This window comes from Macaca mulatta, chromosome 14, assembly GCF_049350105.2.
Source record: "Macaca mulatta isolate MMU2019108-1 chromosome 14, T2T-MMU8v2.0, whole genome shotgun sequence".
NCBI lineage: Eukaryota > Metazoa > Chordata > Mammalia > Primates > Cercopithecidae > Macaca > Macaca mulatta.
In genome coordinates, this window is record NC_133419.1 from 45,889,620 (window position 1) to 45,900,036 (window position 10,417).

General features: G+C 44.2%; 1 long non-coding RNA gene across 1 annotated transcript; it reads left to right on the forward strand.

Annotated features, from left to right (window-relative positions):
• The first annotated feature begins 5,569 nt into the window (after window positions 1-5,569).
• Window positions 5,570-10,118, forward strand: LOC144334516 (uncharacterized). The gene is made up of 3 exons (XR_013404475.1): window positions 5,570-7,566; window positions 8,392-8,520; window positions 8,956-10,118. It is a non-coding gene; the product is annotated as an uncharacterized LOC144334516 (long non-coding RNA).
• Window positions 10,119-10,417: the final 299 nt, after the last annotated feature.

The following is a 10,417-nucleotide window of genomic DNA, read 5'->3' on the forward strand; positions in this document are numbered from 1 at the left end:
GCTCAGTCGGGTGGCATGCCTGTGAAGGGCTGTGTGGCATGTCAGTATGAACACACACTGCTGGGAAACCCTCTCCAGCACTGACAAGGAGAAGGAGACCAAGGTATTTTCAAACATTTTCTTTTTTCCTGGCAAAGGTTGAAACAGAAAAGTGGCTTCCACCTGGTCCTGAGTTATTCAACAATTCAAATTTGTCATTTTGCCCCATTCTAGTTAATTGAGCTTTCATTCTAAGATCCTAAAATAAAATGTGAATGCAGAACAGTTACCTTGTGGTTTTAGCCTATCAGCAGGGGATGGGACCCTTCCTTTTTAATTTTTTCCCTGCCTCCCTCCCCGCCATGTAGCCTCCCTCTCTGGTTCTCCCCAGACATATGGGCCATTGGCAGTTGGCACCTCAGAGGCATTTACCATTACGGCCCACCTTGCTCAGTCTCTTCTCCTGGGGGCCAGTTTTAGTCTCTGTCTCTAATTAAGCCCCAGCCTCTGTACCCAGAATCTTCCCACGAAAGCAAGCTGCCAGCTGTAAGTTTCACTTTACAGCCCATGCAAGGCTGTTTTCCCTGAAGACAAACTGCCATCCTCCCTGCAGCCCCCAGCTCTCAGAGTTGCTCAGACACTCCCCTCTTTCCACCCCTCACGGTCCTAACAGAGCCTCCTAGGTAGACAGCTCTCCAGGGAATGAAGTGGTTTCCTCATGGGAAGGGAAACAGATAGTTTATCTATTTCCTTTGGAACCTGTCCATGCAAAGCACTGTCAAAGACTGGGCTGGGGTAAAAAAGGCATTAGGCGGGGACCCAGAGGGCAATGTGCAGAATTCTGGCCACAGCCCCCAGAATGTGTTGTTACTGGCTATGTCCATTCTTATTTGGCAAGCAGTCTTTGCACAGGCGTTTGCTCTTCAGGCTGGGCTTGATGTATCCTGGGTCAGAAGGGAAAGGCTGGTGGCCATGCTGGATCACAGGGCCTGGGGCTTGGGGGAGGCTGCAGAGCTTGGCAGGGTTCCATCAGTGGTGCAGGCCCAAGGGAGTCACCACCAGGAACCCAGGCCTGGGCAACGAGAGGTTCTTTTATTCTGGCTTCTCCCTACAGCACCACCTGCCAGGCCAGAACAGAAAGAAGGGCGATGGAGACTGGCAGAGAAACAGCAATTACTGCTCGGTGAGAAGTAAACAGCGTCTACTTCCAGAGGCTTTATGGACCAGAAAGCCTGTAGGAAATAGCTCCTGCTTCCCAACCTGGAGTTCCTCACGCACTAGCCCTCCCTGCTACAATTTTGATGGTTTTTTTGCATATTTACAGAACTGTGCGACCACCATCATGATCAGTCTTAGAAGAGTTAATCACCTTTCACCCCAGAAAACTCTGTATTCATTAGCAGTCACTCCCTTTCCCCCTCCCACCCCTCTCCAACGTTAGGCAACCACTGATCTACTCTCTGTCTCCATAAACTGGTCTATTTTGGACATTTCACATAAGCCTCCCTGGATCCCAGTTTAAGCATCCTGGGGTTTGCCTGCCTGCCGGAGCCATGGTGCCAGTGGGGCTACCTGTCCTATGGGATAACAAGGCAGGTTCAAACCTTTGCCTGCTCTCCCATTCATTCCTTTTGTGTTAGTCCATGAGTCTCCTAACTGTTCTCTCCAACGACAACCACAGACTGACAAAACCTACTGACTTGGAGTCAGGAACAGACTTTGCTACTTTCTGGCTATGTGATCCTGATGAGTCACTTGAACCTCCTGGACTTCTTCCTCAGCCTAAAACCAAGACTAATAAATCAAGTCTATCTCACTGCCTTACATGGGGATTAAAAAAGATAGAGCATGCGAACACACATTGTACATCACAAAGCTGTATGCAAATAAATATCGTGTAATTCCAGCCCTTTTCGAGTTTATAAATAAAAGTGAAAACCTCATAATTCTAAGTACTCCCCTTCCTTGCCTCTATTCCTCTGCGTTCATTGGTCTGTGTGCCTATTACACAGCTGCCAAGGATAACGCAAGAGACCCAGCCATGAGAAGCAAGAAGAGAAGAGCTGACCACTTTCCAGTGTCCCTAGATGAAAAATACAAAATGATCAGCCCTGGGCTGGGTAAGCTGTTGCCCAAAAAGTGCTGGCCCTGCCACAATACACAGGGCACCATGACCAATGGACTTCGGACTGGGGCAGTCCTGGGTTAAGCGCTGGCTCTGTTGTGCCATCTCTGCCAACCTAATTAACCTCCTCTCACCTGTTTCCTCACCTGTACAATTTGGAATAAAAATATTTACAACCTGTGAGGCATCTGCTAGGATAGCCTGACATAAGGACTCAGCACAGAGCCTGGCTAATGGTAAACAGTGAATTGCAGCCACTGTGATTAATGCTGTCATGGTTGTAATGATTACTGCTGTTATCAAAGAAGGAGACAACAAATCAGTACAGAGCACTGACTCTCATGTAGGCTTTAGGACAGCGTCCACAACCTCTCTGGACCCCAGCTTCCTCATGTTTAAAATAGACATAAAAATAGTACCAAACTCATAGTGTAACGGTGAGGGTTAATGAGTTCACACACATAATGTGCTTAGAACAGAGAGCTATAGATTTGTTACTGTATCTCCTAAGATGGTTTCCCTCATCCCCTCACAGATCCACAACCACTCCTGTGTTTCTTTCTCCCACATTCTCCTTTGCATAACCTCTCTTGATCCCTGTTTTCCATTTAAAATGTTCTTCTGGTATTTCTCCAACTTGCATAATAGCTTCTAGTTTTCCAGTCTCACCTAACAGTCTGTTTGCACCTGCAAAAGTCAAATAACTGAAACATTTGATAGATCCTCCTGGAAAATGCTAATGCCCAGTAAAAGAATGACCCCAGGAATGAGAAAAGACCTCAGACCCATTCTTGAAGGTGGGTCCCTGCCTGCTAAACCCAGCTCATAACATTTTTTTCCCATTTCCTTCCCAGTTGAATGTTTTGGGCAAGATTAAAGGAATTCTAGCAAATGTCAGGGGCTCAACTGCCCAGAGAATTAGAATAACATTTCATTTTCTCCTTAGAGTTTTAGGGGCAGTGATTCTAAGGCTTAAAGGGGGAAACACTGATGAAATCTAAAGAACCAGCAAAAGGAAGGTGAGGCAAATGATTATCTTCTCATCTTGCCTGCTGCTACTGATTGCATTATCATTTATCGCAGTGCCTGCTCTCACCTAGGAAAAACATCTTGCAATATCAGGTTGAATAAATATCCCAACCATCAGTGCGGGAATACAAGCCTAAATCAGCCAAATCTTAAGTGCATTTGCATCTAATCCCTTTATAATCCTTTCTATGGAATAGAGTAAAAGCTGAGCAAGACATTACAGCCTTCCCAGGGTGCACAGGACACACACACCCCTGCTCAAACTCCATAATGTAATTATCCAAGGTGCCTCCTTTGAGGGTTTGAGGCCCAAGCATTCAAGCTAATGACATAGCTCCTGTCCAAGATGATTTTGTGCACTTGCATACGCACATGCACACGCACACACACACACACACACACAAATAAACAATAGGGGACAAAACCTCCAAAGGAAAGTGAGTTGGCACAGACCTTAAGGGTTGCCTCGCTCACTCATCCCCAACCCCATTTTACAGAAGAGGACACTGAATTCCAGAGTAAGGGACTGACATGTCCTAATGCTCTGTCCTTTTTCTTTTTTGTTTCCTCATTTGTCACATGCAAGTAATTTCTTCTATATTGCAGGGTTTTTGAGGATACAATGAGAAACACAAGCCCAGATATGTGGTAGATGCTTAATAATTTTACTTTCTGCTCTTCCTTCTCAAACTACTGAGTTATGTAATAATTTTGTTTTGTTTGCTTTCTCCTGAACACTTAGTAGGACCACAATATTAAGGAAGCTAGGAAAGTTATGAAGGGCTCACCTTGCAAAGCATAAGATTTTCCCCCAGGGTGGATGGTGAGATTTTGGAGGTTTTACTTGCTAGTTCATTTATTTAACAAATTCAGAGTCAGCCATTGTTATAAGCATTTGGGGATTCAATAGTGAATAAAACATTTATTGAGAGAGACAAATCTTAAATCATTACACTCATAATCATTTAATTAAAATTCTGATTAAGTGCTACAAAAGGCAGACAGGTGACTGTAGGAGTACATGAAGGGGAACTTGGAGTCTGGAGTGGAAGATAATCAGGGAAGGCTTCCCTGAAGAAGTAACATTTACATGTAGATATGAAGGGTGATTAGGAACTCGTCCAACAGTAAATGGGACTGAGAATGAGAACTGCAAAGAGAAGCCTGGGAGGAGAGAGTAGAAACATGTGCAAAGGCCCTGAGGAGAGAAGGTACCTGCCACACTTAAATAACCAAATAGGATTAGCAAGAAGTCCAATGGGCTGGTTTTGTGCTTGTATGCTTACTTGTTTTTCTTTAGTTTGGAAGAGGACAAAGGTCGGCATCAACAGAGCCCTGGGGAGGAAGGGCCATTAGAGTGAGTAGTCAATGATTCAGCCTTGACTCATCCTGACCCTGATTCTGACCCATGGATCAGGCCAGGGTAGGAGTTGCTGCAACTCCAGAGGAATCAGCAGGACAGCCTCAGGAAGAGAAGGCTGAACCCCTGAGACAGAGCAAGGCTGGTCCACAGTGCAGCCCCCATCAGACGTGCTTATTACAACAATCTCCCTCCTTCATCCCACCCCACCACTGCCCTTGCTACAAAAGGGAGCAAAGTTTCCATTTCATCAAGGACCAATCTTTCAGAGCCAATTGAAAGCCAGAAATGCATGTCTCTTAGGCTTCATGTCTTTATTAATCCTCATCCCAGGGGCACTGTGTATAAGGGTTAAAAGCCGGGGCTCTGGAGTTAGACTGCCTGAATTTGAATCCTGACATTGTCATTTACTAGCTGTGTGACCTCAGGCAAATCTCTTAACCTCTGTGTCCTGATCTATAACATGAGGATAACAGTGGACTTACTGATAGGGTTGTTATAAAGATTAAATGAGATAACGTACACAACATAGGGACATATAGGTGGAAACGTTCAATAAATGGAAGCTTTATGATGATTATGATGATGATGATTTCATTAATATCTCAGCATCATAGCAACCATGTAGTATCCATCTACAATGCTCCAGAAACTGAGCTAAGCATTTCATATCCTTTCTTTTGAATGCTCCTCCAAATTTGGTGTAATGATCCCCATTTTCTAAATAAGGAGACAGGCTCAGAGGAGTTAAGTGATGCAGCTATTTAGTGACACAGTGCAGATTCAAACCCAGGCTCCAAAAGTAGTCCACCCTCCACATTTCTATACCAAATTAACCACTTCTCATCAAAAGCCTGTAAAATCCTGTTAATTACAACAAATGAGTATGAAGTCAGTTTATACTACCTGTTCATTAATTGGCAGATTTTTTTTAACATCATTCCTTGTCCCAGGAGGACTCTCCAGGGGTCTATTACCACCATACACTTCTTTGGGGGAAATGAAACAACAGCTGGCCCTGCCAATCACCATGGCAACACTCCTGTAACTACTAGAACCATGCAACAGCAACTTTATACATACATACACATTCCAAATTTGCACTTAACTGCTATATTATGTATGTACTTGTTCATGACACCACTTGGAGCTCAGGTAGAGGTATTTTCAATCAGCTCCAACATCCCTTTCCCTCCTTGGACGTTTCCAAGACCCCATCAAGCCTGGTGCAGGTAGGGAGAGAGGTTGCTGGGGAGAATAGAACATTGCCAAGCTCTGGCGCCACATACTGCACTCTGGCAACGTGTAAGTGGAAGGCAGGCATTAGGGGTGTGTGACCTCTGCAATCACACAGGGCCTCATGCTCTGTGCTTGGTTCAATACTCTGCTGGCACCATCTTGAAATTCTTAATGATTTTTGAACAAGGGGCTCCACATGTCCATTTATCAGTGAGCTCCTCAAATTATATAGCCAGTTTTGGGTGAGGACAAAGCAATGGACAGATACTGTGAAGTTCCTTTCTGGGTGGCATTTTCTCTTTCTTTTCTCCTTCCTTTCAGAGCTCCCAAGGCACCCCACATTCTAGCTCAAGAGCTCTACCCGACCGAAACTCAATGGCCTTTCCTCAGGAAATCCAGCTATGCTAATGCCACCAGAACTGAGTCAGAACTCTGAACTCTACAAATACGGCTCCTCTGTATTGAGTGCATGCTAGGTGCCAGGCACAACACTCAACTGGGACAAATATTATTTCTGATCTGGGAGATAGATAGGTACGATCAGCCCCATTTCACAGTTGAGGACACTGAGACTCAAAGAGATTCAGTGACTTGTCTAAGGTCACACAGTGCATCAAACAAAATCTGATGAGCCTTCTCAAAGGCTCTTGATGTCACCTGCTTCCAGAACATTCTGCCACTCACCCTGCCTAGGTTGCTGCCCTGCCTGACTTGAGCTCAGGCAGTTCTGCCATTTAGGGAAGACTGGCTACAAGTCCTGGAGTATGGGCCCTTCCTAGCCCCATGCCTATAGTTTCTGGCTCCTCTTACCTCTTCCAGACTTGGATGAAAACACTCTCCAGCATAGGGTGGGAACTGGTCTCCTGAGAGGCTGCCATCAGGACTGGGTGATACAATCCTGAAGTGCAGAAGAGTTAACTCCCACTAGGAAAACTTTGACCAGTGGAAAATAGGAGTTGAGAGGGAGCAGGACACATACATTCTTTCTTCCTCTCTCCATGGACTGCTTCATGATAGTCTGTCCTTGCAGCTCATCCACCCAAGTCCCACATGTCATGCTGAGCGCTCTTGTGCAGTGACCTTCTGGGTGTCTCCATGGCTGTTTCTGACATAATAGCCATCAAGGAAACACACCACTTAATGTGGCTTCACATCCTTCTTTGCCTTACTTCCTTGTGTCTCACCTTTGCTGACATGAATTTGCATCTTCCAAATGAAACATCTCAGTTTTAATTTTTGCCCCAGGCTTTATCTTCTAGAGAAGCTAGCCTAACATACACATAGGAAGGGCAGCCTTCCCACTCAGCCCAGGGTGTGGTTGAACTTCATTTAGGCTGGATGTGGAAATCGGCCACCTGCTTTGCTGTAAATGTGATTTTTGGTTCTCTGCTCTCCCACAGCTGTAGAAATGGCCCCTACCTGAGAGATGCAGTGGCCATTCCAGCTTGCTGGCCAGCACAGACCTTCCTTCTCTCTCTCCCCATTCCATCTTCTCGCTCTCCCCATTCCATCTGTATGACCCGACCCCACCCCACCTTAAGGCATGGTTAATTGTTCAGTAGTGACACTTGGCCCAAGTTGACCCAATGAATCTCTTCCTCTCTTGGGATTTTTAAACTCAGGACTGAGTGATTCCATCTCGGCTTCTTTCTACATACTCTCTCCAAAACCACGTACCCAGTGTCTACAGCTCTAAGAAATCCTGGGAGTGGTCAGTGGCCATCCTTTCTGTTATATGGATAATGTCAATCTTCAGCGTGAGAGAAGAATTCCACCAATATGCAGAGAGAAACAGAGGCAGGAGCTACAGAGAATGTCCTAATGGCAGTCTCAGGTATGTGGCTTTCTACATTCCAAAGCTTAACTGCTCTTCCACCCTCCCCAAGGTTCAGCTGCTCTGTGTGCTCACACAGTAACCTCCATTAAATGTCTCTTGTGGCCTAATCCTATTCTAATTATGCTTCTGCCATTTGTGACAGACGGAAGCGCAGCTAGCACAGTGTATTCCACTGAGTGGTGAGAAAATGGGGAGGTGGGAAGAGGCTAAGTTTTGGACTCCAAAAGGTCTGGGTTTCAATCTCAAACTCCATCACTTTCTATCAGTGGACCATGGACGAGTCATTTAGCCTCTCTGTGCCTGAAGTTCCTCGTCTGAAAATTAGAGGAATAACATCATGTTTCAAGCCAGATGTGAGGACTGAATTGGGACCAGGTTTACAAATAACATGCTTAGCACAGGGCCCACACACAGAAGCTGCTCAAAAATGTGGATTACTTTTTCCTGCCTTACATGCCAGGGTAAGGGGATATCCCTAAAGGCAGGCTTTGCTTCAGCCCCAGACCCCACTTGGTTGGATCAGAAAGCACTGTTGGTTACTATAAACTGTCCTAATTCCCAGCACTTTGGTAGGGGAAAACAAGACCTACGGGCCTTCCCCAGAAATCAGAGTTTCATAAACTCTCATCCCTGAAGCACACCTCTCAGATAGGATAGCTCCACCTTTCACACTGGACTGCTCTGAAAATCCTCAAGACTGGTCACTCAGCTTGGACTTGAATATGCCTCCTAACAGGAACCTCCCTCCCTCCCCAAAGCAGCACATTCCATGTTTACATAACTCTGACATGAATAAAGGATTAAGTTTCCCTGCTCCATCAGGCTTGGAGTCTTTGACAGATTGGAAACTCCAGATTTCTATGACAGTAAGATTGAAGCCTTGAAAGATCTTAATGTCACCATCATGAGCCTAAAAGAGATCTTTGAAGAAGATACTACATGGATCATATGGCAGAAGCACGTTTAGTTTTGTACCAAACTGCCAAACTGCCAAACTGTCTTCCCAAGTGGATATTTCATTTTGCAGTTCCACCAGCGATGAATGAGGATTCCTGTTTCTCCACATCCTCACCAGCACTTCGTGTTGTCAGTCTTCTGGATTTTGGCCATTATAATAGATGTATAGTAGTGTCTCATTGTCATTTTAATTTGCATTTGCCTGATGACATAAGATTTGGAACTTCTTTTAATATGCTTATTTGCCATCCATATATCTTGGTGAGGTGTCTGTTAAGGTCTTTGGCCCACTTTTTAATCAGGTTGTTTGTTTCCTTATTGCTGAGTTTTAAGAGTTCTTCGTATATTTTTGATAACAGTCCTCTATCAAATTGTCTTTTGCAATTGTTTTCCCCACTTCTGTAGCTCGTCTTTTCATTCTCTTTACAGTGTCTTTCACAGAGAAGAAATTTTTAATTTCCAATCATTATATTCATTGACATTCACCTCAAAGACTTGAAAATTATGTCCATACAAAAACCTGTACATGGATATTTATTGTAGCTTTATCCACAATTGCCAAAACTTGTAAGCAACCAAGACATCCTTCAGTAGGTGAGTGTATCCATTATCGTACGTTCAGACTATGGAATGTCGTTCAGCACTAAAAGGAAATGAGCTATCAAGCCGTGAAAAACATGGAGGAAACTCAGACACATATTACTAAGTGAAGGAAGCCAATCTGAAAAAGCTACAAATTGTATGATTCCAGCCACATGACGCTCTGGAGAAGGCCAAACTATGGCGACAGTAAAATAATCAGTGTTTCCTTGGGGTAAGATGAATAAGCAGAGCACAGAAGATTTTTAGGGCAGTGAAACTACTGTGTATGATACCATAATGGTGGATACTTATCATTATACATTTGCCCAAACCCATACTGGGAACAACAGCAAGAGTGAACCTAATGTAAACTATGGACTTTGGGTGATTATGATGTGCCAATGTAGGTTAATCAGTTATAACAAATATGCTACTTTGGTGATAGATATTGATAATGCAGGAGGCTATATATGTGTGGGGGGCAAGGGGTATGTGGGAAATCTCTGTTAACTTCTGCTCCATTTTACTGTAAACCCAAAATTGCTCTAAAAAGAGGTCTATTCAAAAAGGCATTATATAACTCACTTTAACCAGGACCATGTTTACACAGTACTTTGTGTCCACACATCATGATCATAAGATCAAAATCATGTTGGAAACTGAAGAAAGAAAATTACATGACAGTCTTCCAATCCAGAGACAAAGTCCAGCTCCCATCTCCTTGAATTCTGGTAGGTTCCATGCCTACTTCAACTAACACAATATGGACACTGCCAGTTTCCAGAGCCAGGACTTATGAAGCTGGCAGTTTGTATTCTCCGCTATTTGAAATACTGTCTCTGGGAGCAATGAACTCCAAACCCTGAAGCCACCATGTTAATGTGGCTGCATGTAGGTGTTCCAGCCAATAGTCCCAACTCATATGTAAGTTGCTTTGCTGGAGGGATGGCTTGAAAGCCTGCCTGAATTTCTGACCACAAAGTTATATCATAATAAAATGTTATCTTAAACTACTAAATTTTGGGGTGATTTGTTATACAGTAAGAGATAACTGAAACAACCTTTGTCCCATCCAACAGATGGGAAAATAGAGGTAGAACGAGGTAAATGACTTGCCTAGATAGCTGGGCAACAAGTGAGCCTGGACTCCAAGACTTCTTATTCTTAGCCCCATTTTTCTACTTCATCTTAATTGCACTATGAAAACCTATAGCCATCATCAGCAAAGCATACTCGCCTTTAGTTTTAACTAAGGTAACATTATCTGGCACTTCTGTAGCCTGGTGTCAGTAGAGTTCTTTGGCTGTGT